Source organism: Equus asinus, chromosome 6 (genome assembly GCF_041296235.1).
Source record: "Equus asinus isolate D_3611 breed Donkey chromosome 6, EquAss-T2T_v2, whole genome shotgun sequence".
In the NCBI taxonomy this organism is placed as follows: Eukaryota; Metazoa; Chordata; class Mammalia; order Perissodactyla; family Equidae; genus Equus; species Equus asinus.
The window spans coordinates 27695221-27715776 of NC_091795.1; positions in this window are offsets into that span (position 1 = coordinate 27695221).

The window sequence follows — 20556 nt, forward strand, 5'->3', positions numbered from 1 at the left end:
AATATTTGTTAAGACTTATAAAAAGATATTTCTAAAAAACAACTTTCCAGCTGGGTTCTTAACATCGTTCTTTCATTTTATGGAAGTGATAACCATTCTGGATGGAATACACTGAAATGTTTGAAAAGACTTGTATGAAGATACTCCTAAATAGCTACAAGCAATCTGGTTACACCACAGTGTTCTTTCATTTAATAAACTTTATCTATATTCTCCTATAGCTGTAGTGAAATGTTTTATATCATATATGAAAATGTTCCTACAGCTACCTGCAAGCTGGGATCAGCACACTGACTTTTCATTGTAATAAAGTGATAGTTACTTTGTATGGCATACACTGAAATGTCAGAAAAGACTTATATGAGTGTATTTCTAAAGAGATACAAGCAAGCTGGTTTCACAATAGTGATCTTTCATTGAATTAATGTAATAGATATTCTGTCGCACATGTTGTGAAATTTTCAATAAATCTTACATGAAAATGTTACTATAAGTCTACCTGAAAGCTGAGTTAAGTACAATGTTTTTTCATTTTAAGAAAGTATAGCTGTTCTCTATGGCTCATACTGAAATGCTAGAAAAGACTTACGTGAAGATGTTCCTTAAAAGCTACAAGGAAGTTGGTTTCACCACAGCATTCTTTCAATGTGTGAATGTTATAGATATTCCATCATGCCCGTAGTGAAATGTTTGATAGGACTTATTTGAAGATTCCCCTAAACAGCTGCAAGCAAGGTGTTTTCACCACAGTGTTCATTCAGAAAATGAATGTTATACGTATTCTGTCATGCCTCAAGAGAACTATTTGATGTCTTATGTGAGAGTGTTCCTGAACAGCTACAAGCAAGCTTTTTCAACATAGCGTGGTTTCCTTGAATGAATGTTATGGATATCAGGTTGCGGCCGTAGAGAAACGTTTGATAAGACATAAATGAAATGCTCATAAAGAGCCACTGGTTTCATCAGAACGTTCTTTCTGGATATGGAAGTGATAGCCATTCTGTAGGCATAATGAAGTGTTTGAAGAGCCTTATACGAAGACATTCCCAAGGCGCCAGAAGTAATCTGGCTTCACCACAGTGTTCTTTCAGTGAACGAGTGTTATAGATAGTCTGTCATGCCTGTAGTGAAATGTTTAATAAGTCTTATATGAAGAGGTTTCAAACAGCCGCCAGCAAGCCGGGTTTAGCACAGTGTCCTTTAACTGTAAGTAAGTGAGAGCCATTCTGTATGGCATATACTTAAATGTTAGAGAGGTCTTATATGAAGATGTTCCTAAATAGAATCCCACAAGATGTGTTCAGGACAGAATAATTTCATCATAAGATAGTGACAGCCATTTAGTATGGCATATACAGAAATGCTGAAAAGGACTTAAATGAAGATCTTCCTTAACAGTAAAACCAAGCCACTTTCACCATCGTGTTCTTTCATTGAATGGATGTAATAGATATTCTGTCATGCCTGTAGTTAAATGTTCAATAGGTCTTATAAAAAAATACTCCTAATAATCTACCTGAAAGCTATTAAACACAACCTTCTTTCCTTGTAAGAAGGGTATGGCCATGCTGTATGCCATATACTGAAATGCTTGAAAAGCTTTATATGAAGATGTTCCTCAACAGTTACAAGAAAACTGCTTTCATCCCTGTGTTCATTCAATGAGTGAATGTTTAGAGAGTCTGTCATTCCTGCAAAGGAATGTTTAATAAGTCTTACATGAAGATGTTTCTAAACAGCTACAAGGAAATTCTTTTAAATATAGTGTTATGACATTGAATAAACATTAAAGATATCCCGTCATGACTGTAGGCAAATGTCTGAAAAGACTTGAACAAAATATTAATAAACAATTACTTGCAAGCTGGGTTCATCACAGGATTCTTTTCTGGCTATGGAGATGATAGCCATTCTGTATGGCATAAAGTGATATGTTTGAAGAGCCTTTTATTTCTATTCTTAAACAGCTAACAAGCAAGATGGTTTCTTCACAGTGCTCTTTCAGTGAATGAATGTTCTAGATATTGTCACATCTGTGGTGAAATATTTGATATATGATGTTCCTAAACAGCTACCTATAAACGGGATTCAGCATGTGTTCTTTCATTTTGTGAAAATGATAGTCGCTCTGTGTGGAATATACTTAAGTATTTGAAGCGTATTATGTGCAGATGTTCCTCAACAGTGAAAAGAAGATGGTTTTTGCATAATTTTCTTTCAGATAACAAATGTTATAGACATTGTCACATCTGTAGTCAAATGTTTGATATGATTTATGTGAAAATATCCCTAAACAGCTACCTGTTGGCTTGATGAAGCACAATGCTCTTTCATTGTAAGAAAGTGTTAGCTGTTCCATGTGGCATCTACTGAAATGTTTGAAATGTCATATGTGAAGATGTTCCTTAAGAGCTACTTGCTAGGTGTTTTCAAGACAATGTTCTTTCAGTGAATGAATGTTACAGATAGTCTATCACACCCGTAGTGAAATGCTGGATAAGTTTTATGAAGATGTCCCTAAGTAGCTACAAGCAAAATGGTTTCACAACAGTGTTCTTACAGACATTGAATGTTATAGATATTCTGTCATGCCTGTAGTGAAATGTTTGATAAGACTTGCATGAACACTTACATGAAGATGTTTCTAAACAGCCACAAGCAGGCTTTTTCAGCACAGTATTTCATTGAATGAATGTGATAATTATCACATTGTGGCTGCAGAGAAACGTTTGATAAGACACACACAAAATGTTCATAAATAGCATGTGCCAGCTGGTTGCATCACAATGTTGTTTAATTTAATGGAAGTGATAATCATTCTGTATAGCATATGATGTGTTTGAATAGCCTTATATAAAGATAGTCCTAAAAACTTATGAGCAATCTGGTTTCACCAGAGTGTGTTCCTCAGTGAATGAATCTTACAGAGATTCTGTCAGAGCAGTAGTGACATGTTTGGTGTTTTGTATGAAGAAATCCTAAATGGCTTCCTGCAAGATGAGTTCAACACAGTGTTATTTCATTTTAAGAAAATGATAGTCATTCTGTTTGGCATAAACTGAAATATTAGAAAAGCCTTATATCAAGATGTTCCTAATTAGCTACCAGCAATCTGGCTTCACAATAGTGTTCTTTCATTGAATGGATGTAATAGATACTTTGTAGTGAAATGTATGATAAGTCTCTTATGAAAAGGTTCCTAAACAGCTGCCCGCAATCTGGCTTCAGCACATTATATCATTGTCTCAAAGTGATATTCATTCAGTATGTCTTATATGGAAATGCTTGAAATGGTGAACATGAAGAAGTTTCTAAATATATACAAGCAAGATTGTTTCTCCACAGTTTTCTTTCAGTGACTGAATGTTATGTATAGTCTGTCACGACTATTGTAAAATGTTTGATAAGTCTTATGTAAAAACGTTCCTAGATAGCTATCTGTGAGCTCTATTTAGCACAGTGTTCTTTCATTGTAGGAAAATGATACCCATTCATTATGGCATATACTGAAATGTGAGAAATGTCTCAAATACACATGTTCCTAATAATAGCTTCAAGATGCTGTCACCACAGAGTTCTTTCAGTGAAACAATATTGCAGATATTCTGTGACACTTGTAGTGAAGTGTTAGTTAAAACTTACTTGCAAGCTGGATTCAGCACAGTGTTTCTTTCATTGTTTGAAACTCATATTCAATCAGAACAGCAAATATTGAAATGGTTATAATGACTAATATGAAGATGATCCTTAATGGCTGCAAGTAAGATGGTTTCACCACAGTTTTCTCTCAGTGAACAAATGCTATATATATTCTGTCCCACATGCAATGAAATGTTTGTTAAGTCTTATATGAACATGTTCCTAAACAGCTACCTGCAAACTGGGCTTAGAACAGTGTTCTCACATTGTTAGTAATTGATAGGTCATCTGTAGGGCATATGCTGAAATGTTTGAAATGTCTTATGTGAATATGCCCCTAAACAGCTGTAAGCACATTTGTTTCACCAGAGTTCCTTTAGTGTCTGAATCTTATGGATATTTTTCAAGTCTGTAGTGTAATTTTTTAAGTATTTTATGACGTTCTTCCTAAACAGATACTAGGAAACAAGGGTTCAGCTCATCCTACTTTCCTTGAGTGAATATTAAAATTATTCTGTCATGACCATAGCGCAATATTTGTTAAGACTTATAAAAAGATATTTCTAAAAAACAACTTTCCAGCTGGGTTCTTAACATCGTTCTTTCATTTTATGGAAGTGATAACCATTCTGGATGGAATACACTGAAATGTTTGAAAAGACTTGTATGAAGATACTCCTAAATAGCTACAAGCAATCTGGTTACACCACAGTGTTCTTTCATTTAATAAACTTTATCTATATTCTCCTATAGCTGTAGTGAAATGTTTTATATCATATATGAAAATGTTCCTACAGCTACCTGCAAGCTGGGATCAGCACACTGACTTTTCATTGTAATAAAGTGATAGTTACTTTGTATGGCATACACTGAAATGTCAGAAAAGACTTATATGAGTGTATTTCTAAAGAGATACAAGCAAGCTGGTTTCACAATAGTGATCTTTCATTGAATTAATGTAATAGATATTCTGTCGCACATGTTGTGAAGTTTTCAATAAATCTTACATGAAAATGTTACTATAAGTCTACCTGAAAGCTGAGTTAAGTACAATGTTTTTTCATTTTAAGAAAGTATAGCTGTTCTCTATGGCTCATACTGAAATGCTAGAAAAGACTTACGTGAAGATGTTCCTTAAAAGCTACAAGGAAGTTGGTTTCACCACAGCATTCTTTCAATGTGTGAATGTTATAGATATTCCATCATGCCCGTAGTGAAATGTTTGATAGGACTTATTTGAAGATTCCCCTAAACAGCTGCAAGCAAGGTGTTTTCACCACAGTGTTCATTCAGAAAATGAATGTTATACGTATTCTGTCATGCCTCAAGAGAACTATTTGATGTCTTATGTGAGAGTGTTCCTGAACAGCTACAAGCAAGCTTTTTCAACATAGCGTGGTTTCCTTGAATGAATGTTATGGATATCAGGTTGCGGCCGTAGAGAAACGTTTGATAAGACATAAATGAAATGCTCATAAAGAGCCACTGGTTTCATCAGAACGTTCTTTCTGGATATGGAAGTGATAGCCATTCTGTAGGCATAATGAAGTGTTTGAAGAGCCTTATACGAAGACATTCCCAAGGCGCCAGAAGTAATCTGGCTTCACCACAGTGTTCTTTCAGTGAACGAGTGTTATAGATAGTCTGTCATGCCTGTAGTGAAATGTTTAATAAGTCTTATATGAAGAGGTTTCAAACAGCCGCCAGCAAGCCGGGTTTAGCACAGTGTCCTTTAACTGTAAGTAAGTGAGAGCCATTCTGTATGGCATATACTTAAATGTTAGAGAGGTCTTATATGAAGATGTTCCTAAATAGAATCCCACAAGATGTGTTCAGGACAGAATAATTTCATCATAAGATAGTGACAGCCATTTAGTATGGCATATACAGAAATGCTGAAAAGGACTTAAATGAAGATCTTCCTTAACAGTAAAACCAAGCCACTTTCACCATCGTGTTCTTTCATTGAATGGATGTAATAGATATTCTGTCATGCCTGTAGTTAAATGTTCAATAGGTCTTATAAAAAAATACTCCTAATAATCTACCTGAAAGCTATTAAACACAACCTTCTTTCCTTGTAAGAAGGGTATGGCCATGCTGTATGCCATATACTGAAATGCTTGAAAAGCTTTATATGAAGATGTTCCTCAACAGTTACAAGAAAACTGCTTTCATCCCTGTGTTCATTCAATGAGTGAATGTTTAGAGAGTCTGTCATTCCTGCAAAGGAATGTTTAATAAGTCTTACATGAAGATGTTTCTAAACAGCTACAAGGAAATTCTTTTAAATATAGTGTTATGACATTGAATAAACATTAAAGATATCCCGTCATGACTGTAGGCAAATGTCTGAAAAGACTTGAACAAAATATTAATAAACAATTACTTGCAAGCTGGGTTCATCACAGGATTCTTTTCTGGCTATGGAGATGATAGCCATTCTGTATGGCATAAAGTGATATGTTTGAAGAGCCTTTTATTTCTATTCTTAAACAGCTAACAAGCAAGATGGTTTCTTCACAGTGCTCTTTCAGTGAATGAATGTTCTAGATATTGTCACATCTGTGGTGAAATATTTGATATATGATGTTCCTAAACAGCTACCTATAAACTGGATTCAGCATGTGTTCTTTCATTTTGTGAAAATGATAGTCGCTCTGTGTGGAATATACTTAAGTATTTGAAGCGTATTATGTGCAGATGTTCCTCAACAGTGAAAAGAAGATGGTTTTTGCATAATTTTCTTTCAGATAACAAATGTTATAGACATTGTCACATCTGTAGTCAAATGTTTGATATGATTTATGTGAAAATATCCCTAAACAGCTACCTGTTGGCTTGATGAAGCACAATGCTCTTTCATTGTAAGAAAGTGTTAGCTGTTCCATGTGGCATCTACTGAAATGTTTGAAATGTCATATGTGAAGATGTTCCTTAAGAGCTACTTGCTAGGTGTTTTCAAGACAATGTTCTTTCAGTGAATGAATGTTACAGATAGTCTATCACACCCGTAGTGAAATGCTGGATAAGTTTTATGAAGATGTCCCTAAGTAGCTACAAGCAAAATGGTTTCACAACAGTGTTCTTACAGACATTGAATGTTATAGATATTCTGTCATGCCTGTAGTGAAATGTTTGATAAGACTTGCATGAACACTTACATGAAGATGTTTCTAAACAGCCACAAGCAGGCTTTTTCAGCACAGTATTTCATTGAATGAATGTGATAATTATCACATTGTGGCTGCAGAGAAACGTTTGATAAGACACACACAAAATGTTCATAAATAGCATGTGCCAGCTGGTTGCATCACAATGTTGTTTAATTTAATGGAAGTGATAATCATTCTGTATAGCATATGATGTGTTTGAATAGCCTTATATAAAGATAGTCCTAAAAACTTATGAGCAATCTGGTTTCACCAGAGTGTGTTCCTCAGTGAATGAATCTTACAGAGATTCTGTCAGAGCAGTAGTGACATGTTTGGTGTTTTGTATGAAGAAATCCTAAATGGCTTCCTGCAAGATGAGTTCAACACAGTGTTATTTCATTTTAAGAAAATGATAGTCATTCTGTTTGGCATAAACTGAAATATTAGAAAAGCCTTATATCAAGATGTTCCTAATTAGCTACCAGCAATCTGGCTTCACAATAGTGTTCTTTCATTGAATGGATGTAATAGATACTTTGTAGTGAAATGTATGATAAGTCTCTTATGAAAAGGTTCCTAAACAGCTGCCCGCAATCTGGCTTCAGCACATTATATCATTGTCTCAAAGTGATATTCATTCAGTATGTCTTATATGGAAATGCTTGAAATGGTGAACATGAAGAAGTTTCTAAATATATACAAGCAAGATTGTTTCTCCACAGTTTTCTTTCAGTGACTGAATGTTATGTATAGTCTGTCACGACTATTGTAAAATGTTTGATAAGTCTTATGTAAAAACGTTCCTAGATAGCTATCTGTGAGCTCTATTTAGCACAGTGTTCTTTCATTGTAGGAAAATGATACCCATTCATTATGGCATATACTGAAATGTGAGAAATGTCTCAAATACACATGTTCCTAATAATAGCTTCAAGATGCTTTCACCACAGAGTTCTTTCAGTGAAACAATATTGCAGATATTCTGTGACACTTGTAGTGAAGTGTTAGTTAAAACTTACTTGCAAGCTGGATTCAGCACAGTGTTTCTTTCATTGTTTGAAACTCATATTCAATCAGAACAGCAAATATTGAAATGGTTATAATGACTAATATGAAGATGATCCTTAATGGCTGCAAGTAAGATGGTTTCACCACAGTTTTCTCTCAGTGAACAAATGCTATATATATTCTGTCCCACATGCAATGAAATGTTTGTTAAGTCTTATATGAACATGTTCCTAAACAGCTACCTGCAAACTGGGCTTAGAACAGTGTTCTCACATTGTTAGTAATTGATAGGTCATCTGTAGGGCATATGCTGAAATGTTTGAAATGTCTTATGTGAATATGCCCCTAAACAGCTGTAAGCACATTTGTTTCACCAGAGTTCCTTTAGTGTCTGAATCTTATGGATATTTTTCAAGTCTGTAGTGTAATTTTTTAAGTATTTTATGACGTTCTTCCTAAACAGATACTAGGAAACAAGGGTTCAGCTCATCCTACTTTCCTTGAGTGAATATTAAAATTATTCTGTCATGACCATAGCGCAATATTTGTTAAGACTTATAAAAAGATATTTCTAAAAAACAACTTTCCAGCTGGGTTCTTAACATCGTTCTTTCATTTTATGGAAGTGATAACCATTCTGGATGGAATACACTGAAATGTTTGAAAAGACTTGTATGAAGATACTCCTAAATAGCTACAAGCAATCTGGTTACACCACAGTGTTCTTTCATTTAATAAACTTTATCTATATTCTCCTATAGCTGTAGTGAAATGTTTTATATCATATATGAAAATGTTCCTACAGCTACCTGCAAGCTGGGATCAGCACACTGACTTTTCATTGTAATAAAGTGATAGTTACTTTGTATGGCATACACTGAAATGTCAGAAAAGACTTATATGAGTGTATTTCTAAAGAGATACAAGCAAGCTGGTTTCACAATAGTGATCTTTCATTGAATTAATGTAATAGATATTCTGTCGCACATGTTGTGAAATTTTCAATAAATCTTACATGAAAATGTTACTATAAGTCTACCTGAAAGCTGAGTTAAGTACAATGTTTTTTCATTTTAAGAAAGTATAGCTGTTCTCTATGGCTCATACTGAAATGCTAGAAAAGACTTACGTGAAGATGTTCCTTAAAAGCTACAAGGAAGTTGGTTTCACCACAGCATTCTTTCAATGTGTGAATGTTATCGATATTCCATCATGCCCGTAGTGAAATGTTTGATAGGACTTATTTGAAGATTCCCCTAAACAGCTGCAAGCAAGGTGTTTTCACCACAGTGTTCATTCAGAAAATGAATGTTATACGTATTCTGTCATGCCTCAAGAGAACTATTTGATGTCTTATGTGAGAGTGTTCCTGAACAGCTACAAGCAAGCTTTTTCAACATAGCGTGGTTTCCTTGAATGAATGTTATGGATATCAGGTTGCGGCCGTAGAGAAACGTTTGATAAGACATAAATGAAATGCTCATAAAGAGCCACTGGTTTCATCAGAACGTTCTTTCTGGATATGGAAGTGATAGCCATTCTGTAGGCATAATGAAGTGTTTGAAGAGCCTTATACGAAGACATTCCCAAGGCGCCAGAAGTAATCTGGCTTCACCACAGTGTTCTTTCAGTGAACGAGTGTTATAGATAGTCTGTCATGCCTGTAGTGAAATGTTTAATAAGTCTTATATGAAGAGGTTTCAAACAGCCGCCAGCAAGCCGGGTTTAGCACAGTGTCCTTTAACTGTAAGTAAGTGAGAGCCATTCTGTATGGCATATACTTAAATGTTAGAGAGGTCTTATATGAAGATGTTCCTAAATAGAATCCCACAAGATGTGTTCAGGACAGAATAATTTCATCATAAGATAGTGACAGCCATTTAGTATGGCATATACAGAAATGCTGAAAAGGACTTAAATGAAGATCTTCCTTAACAGTAAAACCAAGCCACTTTCACCATCGTGTTCTTTCATTGAATGGATGTAATAGATATTCTGTCATGCCTGTAGTTAAATGTTCAATAGGTCTTATAAAAAAATACTCCTAATAATCTACCTGAAAGCTATTAAACACAACCTTCTTTCCTTGTAAGAAGGGTATGGCCATGCTGTATGCCATATACTGAAATGCTTGAAAAGCTTTATATGAAGATGTTCCTCAACAGTTACAAGAAAACTGCTTTCATCCCTGTGTTCATTCAATGAGTGAATGTTTAGAGAGTCTGTCATTCCTGCAAAGGAATGTTTAATAAGTCTTACATGAAGATGTTTCTAAACAGCTACAAGGAAATTCTTTTAAATATAGTGTTATGACATTGAATAAACATTAAAGATATCCCGTCATGACTGTAGGCAAATGTCTGAAAAGACTTGAACAAAATATTAATAAACAATTACTTGCAAGCTGGGTTCATCACAGGATTCTTTTCTGGCTATGGAGATGATAGCCATTCTGTATGGCATAAAGTGATATGTTTGAAGAGCCTTTTATTTCTATTCTTAAACAGCTAACAAGCAAGATGGTTTCTTCACAGTGCTCTTTCAGTGAATGAATGTTCTAGATATTGTCACATCTGTGGTGAAATATTTGATATATGATGTTCCTAAACAGCTACCTATAAACGGGATTCAGCATGTGTTCTTTCATTTTGTGAAAATGATAGTCGCTCTGTGTGGAATATACTTAAGTATTTGAAGCGTATTATGTGCAGATGTTCCTCAACAGTGAAAAGAAGATGGTTTTTGCATAATTTTCTTTCAGATAACAAATGTTATAGACATTGTCACATCTGTAGTCAAATGTTTGATATGATTTATGTGAAAATATCCCTAAACAGCTACCTGTTGGCTTGATGAAGCACAATGCTCTTTCATTGTAAGAAAGTGTTAGCTGTTCCATGTGGCATCTACTGAAATGTTTGAAATGTCATATGTGAAGATGTTCCTTAAGAGCTACTTGCTAGGTGTTTTCAAGACAATGTTCTTTCAGTGAATGAATGTTACAGATAGTCTATCACACCCGTAGTGAAATGCTGGATAAGTTTTATGAAGATGTCCCTAAGTAGCTACAAGCAAAATGGTTTCACAACAGTGTTCTTACAGACATTGAATGTTATAGATATTCTGTCATGCCTGTAGTGAAATGTTTGATAAGACTTGCATGAACACTTACATGAAGATGTTTCTAAACAGCCACAAGCAGGCTTTTTCAGCACAGTATTTCATTGAATGAATGTGATAATTATCACATTGTGGCTGCAGAGAAACGTTTGATAAGACACACACAAAATGTTCATAAATAGCATGTGCCAGCTGGTTGCATCACAATGTTGTTTAATTTAATGGAAGTGATAATCATTCTGTATAGCATATGATGTGTTTGAATAGCCTTATATAAAGATAGTCCTAAAAACTTATGAGCAATCTGGTTTCACCAGAGTGTGTTCCTCAGTGAATGAATCTTACAGAGATTCTGTCAGAGCAGTAGTGACATGTTTGGTGTTTTGTATGAAGAAATCCTAAATGGCTTCCTGCAAGATGAGTTCAACACAGTGTTATTTCATTTTAAGAAAATGATAGTCATTCTGTTTGGCATAAACTGAAATATTAGAAAAGCCTTATATCAAGATGTTCCTAATTAGCTACCAGCAATCTGGCTTCACAATAGTGTTCTTTCATTGAATGGATGTAATAGATACTTTGTAGTGAAATGTATGATAAGTCTCTTATGAAAAGGTTCCTAAACAGCTGCCCGCAATCTGGCTTCAGCACATTATATCATTGTCTCAAAGTGATATTCATTCAGTATGTCTTATATGGAAATGCTTGAAATGGTGAACATGAAGAAGTTTCTAAATATATACAAGCAAGATTGTTTCTCCACAGTTTTCTTTCAGTGACTGAATGTTATGTATAGTCTGTCACGACTATTGTAAAATGTTTGATAAGTCTTATGTAAAAACGTTCCTAGATAGCTATCTGTGAGCTCTATTTAGCACAGTGTTCTTTCATTGTAGGAAAATGATACCCATTCATTATGGCATATACTGAAATGTGAGAAATGTCTCAAATACACATGTTCCTAATAATAGCTTCAAGATGCTGTCACCACAGAGTTCTTTCAGTGAAACAATATTGCAGATATTCTGTGACACTTGTAGTGAAGTGTTAGTTAAAACTTACTTGCAAGCTGGATTCAGCACAGTGTTTCTTTCATTGTTTGAAACTCATATTCAATCAGAACAGCAAATATTGAAATGGTTATAATGACTAATATGAAGATGATCCTTAATGGCTGCAAGTAAGATGGTTTCACCACAGTTTTCTCTCAGTGAACAAATGCTATATATATTCTGTCCCACATGCAATGAAATGTTTGTTAAGTCTTATATGAACATGTTCCTAAACAGCTACCTGCAAACTGGGCTTAGAACAGTGTTCTCACATTGTTAGTAATTGATAGGTCATCTGTAGGGCATATGCTGAAATGTTTGAAATGTCTTATGTGAATATGCCCCTAAACAGCTGTAAGCACATTTGTTTCACCAGAGTTCCTTTAGTGTCTGAATCTTATGGATATTTTTCAAGTCTGTAGTGTAATTTTTTAAGTATTTTATGACGTTCTTCCTAAACAGATACTAGGAAACAAGGGTTCAGCTCATCCTACTTTCCTTGAGTGAATATTAAAATTATTCTGTCATGACCATAGCGCAATATTTGTTAAGACTTATAAAAAGATATTTCTAAAAAACAACTTTCCAGCTGGGTTCTTAACATCGTTCTTTCATTTTATGGAAGTGATAACCATTCTGGATGGAATACACTGAAATGTTTGAAAAGACTTGTATGAAGATACTCCTAAATAGCTACAAGCAATCTGGTTACACCACAGTGTTCTTTCATTTAATAAACTTTATCTATATTCTCCTATAGCTGTAGTGAAATGTTTTATATCATATATGAAAATGTTCCTACAGCTACCTGCAAGCTGGGATCAGCACACTGACTTTTCATTGTAATAAAGTGATAGTTACTTTGTATGGCATACACTGAAATGTCAGAAAAGACTTATATGAGTGTATTTCTAAAGAGATACAAGCAAGCTGGTTTCACAATAGTGATCTTTCATTGAATTAATGTAATAGATATTCTGTCGCACATGTTGTGAAATTTTCAATAAATCTTACATGAAAATGTTACTATAAGTCTACCTGAAAGCTGAGTTAAGTACAATGTTTTTTCATTTTAAGAAAGTATAGCTGTTCTCTATGGCTCATACTGAAATGCTAGAAAAGACTTACGTGAAGATGTTCCTTAAAAGCTACAAGGAAGTTGGTTTCACCACAGCATTCTTTCAATGTGTGAATGTTATCGATATTCCATCATGCCCGTAGTGAAATGTTTGATAGGACTTATTTGAAGATTCCCCTAAACAGCTGCAAGCAAGGTGTTTTCACCACAGTGTTCATTCAGAAAATGAATGTTATACGTATTCTGTCATGCCTCAAGAGAACTATTTGATGTCTTATGTGAGAGTGTTCCTGAACAGCTACAAGCAAGCTTTTTCAACATAGCGTGGTTTCCTTGAATGAATGTTATGGATATCAGGTTGCGGCCGTAGAGAAACGTTTGATAAGACATAAATGAAATGCTCATAAAGAGCCACTGGTTTCATCAGAACGTTCTTTCTGGATATGGAAGTGATAGCCATTCTGTAGGCATAATGAAGTGTTTGAAGAGCCTTATACGAAGACATTCCCAAGGCGCCAGAAGTAATCTGGCTTCACCACAGTGTTCTTTCAGTGAACGAGTGTTATAGATAGTCTGTCATGCCTGTAGTGAAATGTTTAATAAGTCTTATATGAAGAGGTTTCAAACAGCCGCCAGCAAGCCGGGTTTAGCACAGTGTCCTTTAACTGTAAGTAAGTGAGAGCCATTCTGTATGGCATATACTTAAATGTTAGAGAGGTCTTATATGAAGATGTTCCTAAATAGAATCCCACAAGATGTGTTCAGGACAGAATAATTTCATCATAAGATAGTGACAGCCATTTAGTATGGCATATACAGAAATGCTGAAAAGGACTTAAATGAAGATCTTCCTTAACAGTAAAACCAAGCCACTTTCACCATCGTGTTCTTTCATTGAATGGATGTAATAGATATTCTGTCATGCCTGTAGTTAAATGTTCAATAGGTCTTATAAAAAAATACTCCTAATAATCTACCTGAAAGCTATTAAACACAACCTTCTTTCCTTGTAAGAAGGGTATGGCCATGCTGTATGCCATATACTGAAATGCTTGAAAAGCTTTATATGAAGATGTTCCTCAACAGTTACAAGAAAACTGCTTTCATCCCTGTGTTCATTCAATGAGTGAATGTTTAGAGAGTCTGTCATTCCTGCAAAGGAATGTTTAATAAGTCTTACATGAAGATGTTTCTAAACAGCTACAAGGAAATTCTTTTAAATATAGTGTTATGACATTGAATAAACATTAAAGATATCCCGTCATGACTGTAGGCAAATGTCTGAAAAGACTTGAACAAAATATTAATAAACAATTACTTGCAAGCTGGGTTCATCACAGGATTCTTTTCTGGCTATGGAGATGATAGCCATTCTGTATGGCATAAAGTGATATGTTTGAAGAGCCTTTTATTTCTATTCTTAAACAGCTAACAAGCAAGATGGTTTCTTCACAGTGCTCTTTCAGTGAATGAATGTTCTAGATATTGTCACATCTGTGGTGAAATATTTGATATATGATGTTCCTAAACAGCTACCTATAAACTGGATTCAGCATGTGTTCTTTCATTTTGTGAAAATGATAGTCGCTCTGTGTGGAATATACTTAAGTATTTGAAGCGTATTATGTGCAGATGTTCCTCAACAGTGAAAAGAAGATGGTTTTTGCATAATTTTCTTTCAGATAACAAATGTTATAGACATTGTCACATCTGTAGTCAAATGTTTGATATGATTTATGTGAAAATATCCCTAAACAGCTACCTGTTGGCTTGATGAAGCACAATGCTCTTTCATTGTAAGAAAGTGTTAGCTGTTCCATGTGGCATCTACTGAAATGTTTGAAATGTCATATGTGAAGATGTTCCTTAAGAGCTACTTGCTAGGTGTTTTCAAGACAATGTTCTTTCAGTGAATGAATGTTACAGATAGTCTATCACACCCGTAGTGAAATGCTGGATAAGTTTTATGAAGATGTCCCTAAGTAGCTACAAGCAAAATGGTTTCACAACAGTGTTCTTACAGACATTGAATGTTATAGATATTCTGTCATGCCTGTAGTGAAATGTTTGATAAGACTTGCATGAACACTTACATGAAGATGTTTCTAAACAGCCACAAGCAGGCTTTTTCAGCACAGTATTTCATTGAATGAATGTGATAATTATCACATTGTGGCTGCAGAGAAACGTTTGATAAGACACACACAAAATGTTCATAAATAGCATGTGCCAGCTGGTTGCATCACAATGTTGTTTAATTTAATGGAAGTGATAATCATTCTGTATAGCATATGATGTGTTTGAATAGCCTTATATAAAGATAGTCCTAAAAACTTATGAGCAATCTGGTTTCACCAGAGTGTGTTCCTCAGTGAATGAATCTTACAGAGATTCTGTCAGAGCAGTAGTGACATGTTTGGTGTTTTGTATGAAGAAATCCTAAATGGCTTCCTGCAAGATGAGTTCAACACAGTGTTATTTCATTTTAAGAAAATGATAGTCATTCTGTTTGGCATAAACTGAAATATTAGAAAAGCCTTATATCAAGATGTTCCTAATTAGCTACCAGCAATCTGGCTTCACAATAGTGTTCTTTCATTGAATGGATGTAATAGATACTTTGTAGTGAAATGTATGATAAGTCTCTTATGAAAAGGTTCCTAAACAGCTGCCCGCAATCTGGCTTCAGCACATTATATCATTGTCTCAAAGTGATATTCATTCAGTATGTCTTATATGGAAATGCTTGAAATGGTGAACATGAAGAAGTTTCTAAATATATACAAGCAAGATTGTTTCTCCACAGTTTTCTTTCAGTGACTGAATGTTATGTATAGTCTGTCACGACTATTGTAAAATGTTTGATAAGTCTTATGTAAAAACGTTCCTAGATAGCTATCTGTGAGCTCTATTTAGCACAGTGTTCTTTCATTGTAGGAAAATGATACCCATTCATTATGGCATATACTGAAATGTGAGAAATGTCTCAAATACACATGTTCCTAATAATAGCTTCAAGATGCTTTCACCACAGAGTTCTTTCAGTGAAACAATATTGCAGATATTCTGTGACACTTGTAGTGAAGTGTTAGTTAAAACTTACTTGCAAGCTGGATTCAGCACAGTGTTTCTTTCATTGTTTGAAACTCATATTCAATCAGAACAGCAAATATTGAAATGGTTATAATGACTAATATGAAGATGATCCTTAATGGCTGCAAGTAAGATGGTTTCACCACAGTTTTCTCTCAGTGAACAAATGCTATATATATTCTGTCCCACATGCAATGAAATGTTTGTTAAGTCTTATATGAACATGTTCCTAAACAGCTACCTGCAAACTGGGCTTAGAACAGTGTTCTCACATTGTTAGTAATTGATAGGTCATCTGTAGGGCATATGCTGAAATGTTTGAAATGTCTTATGTGAATATGCCCCTAAACAGCTGTAAGCACATTTGTTTCACCAGAGTTCCTTTAGTGTCTGAATCTTATGGATATTTTTCAAGTCTGTAGTGTAATTTTTTAAGTATTTTATGACGTTCTTCCTAAACAGATACTAGGAAACAAGGGTTCAGCTCATCCTACTTTCCTTGAGTGAATAGTAAAATTATTCTGTCATGACCATAGCGCAATATTTGTTAAGACTTATAAAAAGATATTTCTAAAAAACAACTTTCCAGCTGGGTTCTTAACATCGTTCTTTCATTTTATGGAAGTGATAACCATTCTGGATGGAATACACTGAAATGTTTGAAAAGACTTGTATGAAGATACTCCTAAATAGCTACAAGCAATCTGGTTACACCACAGTGTTCTTTCATTTAATAAACTTTATCTATATTCTCCTATAGCTGTAGTGAAATGTTTTATATCATATATGAAAATGTTCCTACAGCTACCTGCAAGCTGGGATCAGCACACTGACTTTTCATTGTAATAAAGTGATAGTTACTTTGTATGGCATACACTGAAATGTCAGAAAAGACTTATATGAGTGTATTTCTAAAGAGATACAAGCAAGCTGGTTTCACAATAGTGATCTTTCATTGAATTAATGTAATAGATATTCTGTCGCACATGTTGTGAAATTTTCAATAAATCTTACATGAAAATGTTACTATAAGTCTACCTGAAAGCTGAGTTAAGTACAATGTTTTTTCATTTTAAGAAAGTATAGCTGTTCTCTATGGCTCATACTGAAATGCTAGAAAAGACTTACGTGAAGATGTTCCTTAAAAGCTACAAGGAAGTTGGTTTCACCACAGCATTCTTTCAATGTGTGAATGTTATCGATATTCCATCATGCCCGTAGTGAAATGTTTGATAGGACTTATTTGAAGATTCCCCTAAACAGCTGCAAGCAAGGTGTTTTCACCACAGTGTTCATTCAGAAAATGAATGTTATACGTATTCTGTCATGCCTCAAGAGAACTATTTGATGTCTTATGTGAGAGTGTTCCTGAACAGCTACAAGCAAGCTTTTTCAACATAGCGTGGTTTCCTTGAATGAATGTTATGGATATCAGGTTGCGGCCGTAGAGAAACGTTTGATAAGACATAAATGAAATGCTCATAAAGAGCCACTGGTTTCATCAGAACGTTCTTTCTGGATATGGAAGTGATAGCCATTCTGTAGGCATAATGAAGTGTTTGAAGAGCCTTATACGAAGACATTCCCAAGGCGCCAGAAGTAATCTGGCTTCACCACAGTGTTCTTTCAGTGAACGAGTGTTATAGATAGTCTGTCATGCCTGTAGTGAAATGTTTAATAAGTCTTATATGAAGAGGTTTCAAACAGCCGCCAGCAAGCCGGGTTTAGCACAGTGTCCTTTAACTGTAAGTAAGTGAGAGCCATTCTGTATGGCATATACTTAAATGTTAGAGAGGTCTTATATGAAGATGTTCCTAAATAGAATCCCACAAGATGTGTTCAGGACAGAATAATTTCATCATAAGATAGTGACAGCCATTTAGTATGGCATATACAGAAATGCTGAAAAGGACTTAAATGAAGATCTTCCTTAACAGTAAAACCAAGCCACTTTCACCATCGTGTTCTTTCATTGAATGGATGTAATAGATATTCTGTCATGCCTGTAGTTAAATGTTCAATAGGTCTTATAAAAAAATACTCCTAATAATCTACCTGAAAGCTATTAAACACAACCTTCTTTCCTTGTAAGAAGGGTATGGCCATGCTGTATGCCATATACTGAAATGCTTGAAAAGCTTTATATGAAGATGTTCCTCAACAGTTACAAGAAAACTGCTTTCATCCCTGTGTTCATTCAATGAGTGAATGTTTAGAGAGTCTGTCATTCCTGCAAAGGAATGTTTAATAAGTCTTACATGAAGATGTTTCTAAACAGCTACAAGGAAATTCTTTTAAATATAGTGTTATGACATTGAATAAACATTAAAGATATCCCGTCATGACTGTAGGCAAATGTCTGATAAGACTTGAACAAAATATTAATAAACAATTACTTGCAAGCTGGGTTCATCACAGGATTCTTTTCTGGCTATGGAGATGATAGCCATTCTGTATGGCATAAAGTGATATGTTTGAAGAGCCTTTTATTTCTATTCTTAAACAGCTAACAAGCAAGATGGTTTCTTCACAGTGCTCTTTCAGTGAATGAATGTTCTAGATATTGTCACATCTGTGGTGAAATATTTGATATATGATGTTCCTAAACAGCTACCTATAAACGGGATTCAGCATGTGTTCTTTCATTTTGTGAAAATGATAGTCGCTCTGTGTGGAATATACTTAAGTATTTGAAGCGTATTATGTGCAGATGTTCCTCAACAGTGAAAAGAAGATGGTTTTTGCATAATTTTCTTTCAGATAACAAATGTTATAGACATTGTCACATCTGTAGTCAAATGTTTGATATGATTTATGTGAAAATATCCCTAAACAGCTACCTGTTGGCTTGATGAAGCACAATGCTCTTTCATTGTAAGAAAGTGTTAGCTGTTCCATGTGGCATCTACTGAAATGTTTGAAATGTCATATGTGAAGATGTTCCTTAAGAGCTACTTGCTAGGTGTTTTCAAGACAATGTTCTTTCAGTGAATGAATGTTACAGATAGTCTATCACACCCGTAGTGAAATGCTGGATAAGTTTTATGAAGATGTCCCTAAGTAGCTACAAGCAAAATGGTTTCACAACAGTGTTCTTACAGACATTGAATGTTATAGATATTCTGTCATGCCTGTAGTGAAATGTTTGATAAGACTTGCATGAACACTTACATGAAGATGTTTCTAAACAGCCACAAGCAGGCTTTTTCAGCACAGTATTTCATTGAATGAATGTGATAATTATCACATTGTGGCTGCAGAGAAACGTTTGATAAGACACACACAAAATGTTCATAAATAGCATGTGCCAGCTGGTTGCATCACAATGTTGTTTAATTTAATGGAAGTGATAATCATTCTGTATAGCATATGATGTGTTTGAATAGCCTTATATAAAGATAGTCCTAAAAACTTATGAGCAATCTGGTTTCACCAGAGTGTGTTCCTCAGTGAATGAATCTTACAGAGATTCTGTCAGAGCAGTAGTGACATGTTTGGTGTTTTGTATGAAGAAATCCTAAATGGCTTCCTGCAAGATGAGTTCAACACAGTGTTATTTCATTTTAAGAAAATGATAGTCATTCTGTTTGGCATAAACTGAAATATTAGAAAAGCCTTATATCAAGATGTTCCTAATTAGCTACCAGCAATCTGGCTTCACAATAGGGTTCTTTCATTGAATGGATGTAATAGATACTTTGTAGTGAAATGTATGATAAGTCTCTTATGAAAAGGTTCCTAAACAGCTGCCCGCAATCTGGCTTCAGCACATTATATCATTGTCTCAAAGTGATATTCATTCAGTATGTCTTATATGGAAATGCTTGAAATGGTGAACATGAAGAAGTTTCTAAATATATACAAGCAAGATTGTTTCTCCACAGTTTTCTTTCAGTGACTGAATGTTATGTATAGTCTGTCACGACTATTGTAAAATGTTTGATAAGTCTTATGTAAAAACGTTCCTAGATAGCTATCTGTGAGCTCTATTTAGCACAGTGTTCTTTCATTGTAGGAAAATGATACCCATTCATTATGGCATATACTGAAATGTGAGAAATGTCTCAAATACACATGTTCCTAATAATAGCTTCAAGATGCTTTCACCACAGAGTTCTTTCAGTGAAACAATATTGCAGATATTCTGTGACACTTGTAGTGAAGTGTTAGTTAAAACTTACTTGCAAGCTGGATTCAGCACAGTGTTTCTTTCATTGTTTGAAACTCATATTCAATCAGAACAGCAAATATTGAAATGGTTATAATGACTAATATGAAGATGATCCTTAATGGCTGCAAGTAAGATGGTTTCACCACAGTTTTCTCTCAGTGAACAAATGCTATATATATTCTGTCCCACATGCAATGAAATGTTTGTTAAGTCTTATATGAACATGTTCCTAAACAGCTA